Source organism: Monoraphidium neglectum (genome assembly GCF_000611645.1).
Source record: "Monoraphidium neglectum strain SAG 48.87 unplaced genomic scaffold scaffold02428, whole genome shotgun sequence".
Lineage (NCBI taxonomy): Eukaryota > Viridiplantae > Chlorophyta > Chlorophyceae > Sphaeropleales > Selenastraceae > Monoraphidium > Monoraphidium neglectum.
In genome coordinates, this window is record NW_014011200.1 from 5,921 (window position 1) to 7,134 (window position 1,214).

A 1,214-nucleotide genomic window follows, 5' to 3' on the forward strand; every position below is an offset into this window, starting at 1 on the left:
CGCGCGAGCTGCCCGCCGCCGCATACGCTGGCGTTCTTTCTTTGCTGAGTTCCTTCCACCAGCGGCAGGTGCTGGGTCGGGCACTGGGGCGGGTGCTTTGGTTGCGTGAGCCTGCTTGCGCGGCTCGCCTGTGGCGTTGCCCCTACCGTCTATCTCTGCAGTCTCATGCACCCCTGCTGTAGGAGGCACGAGTGCCGCAGCTGGTATTGCCTTGAATTTCCAGAGGTCCGTGATGCGCTTCTGGCGCGCGTCGGTTTGAATAACCATCCGTCGTTTCTGACCTGCATGTTTTGAGACCCCCTTATGGGCTGGTGCACTATATTTGAGGGCGAACTCGCGTCGTTTTGGCCTCAGCACCGGCCCCTGCTGAGTAGGCGCGCGTCCCACGACCGCCGCTGCTGCGCCCTCGTTCGCGGCTTGAGGGGCGACGGCGGTCTTCGGCATCAGTTGACGCTGCCCCTCCTCATGGGTCGCGGCGGGCTCAGTCCCCCGCGAACCCGTGCGGTTTGTTATTTCTCTTGATGCGTCTCTGCGGCTGTGCAGTTCTGAGGCCTCGCGCTGTTCAATGTCTGCGCGGCGTGCGATGGCCGCATTCGTGGGCATCGCATTCGCCCCAGCGCTGCGGGTGGGGGCTGCGCTAACGGCTGGCCGCAGCCGGGCAAGCGGCACCGCTTCAAAGTCCGCGGGGGGGCGCTCTGCCCCTCCCGCTCCTCTGCCAGGTTGTGCCCCAATCATTTGGGCGCGGGCGGCGTCGATGGGGGCCAGTACGTTGACGCTCCATCCCCCCGTGGTCGCACCATACTCCCAGTCAGCGTCGGTCATCTTTTTGATTTTGTTTCCGTTGACGCCGAACGGGATAGAGTCTGCTTCATACCACTGCCCCTCAGCGCATTTCACGAGGGCAATCCAGTGACTGGGGGCATGGACCAGTGCACAATCACACCCGTGGTGTTCCAGCCGCCACTTCAGCTCGCGGCCTGTCAGGGTGCCTGGGCCCTCCATCTCCAGTCCCAAGGGGTAGATGGATACCGGTAGCTCTGGCGGTGTGTGTTCATACAGCCACCTGTTGAGGGCTTCGGAGGTAAACCACCATTTTTGTAAGCTCGGCCAAAGCGGACCGCTGAATGCTATATGAATAAGTAACACAAGCTCTCAGCCTCACGGAGATCATCATGCTAGAGGCCGAATAGAGTCGATCGTCAGGGCCGCCGGGT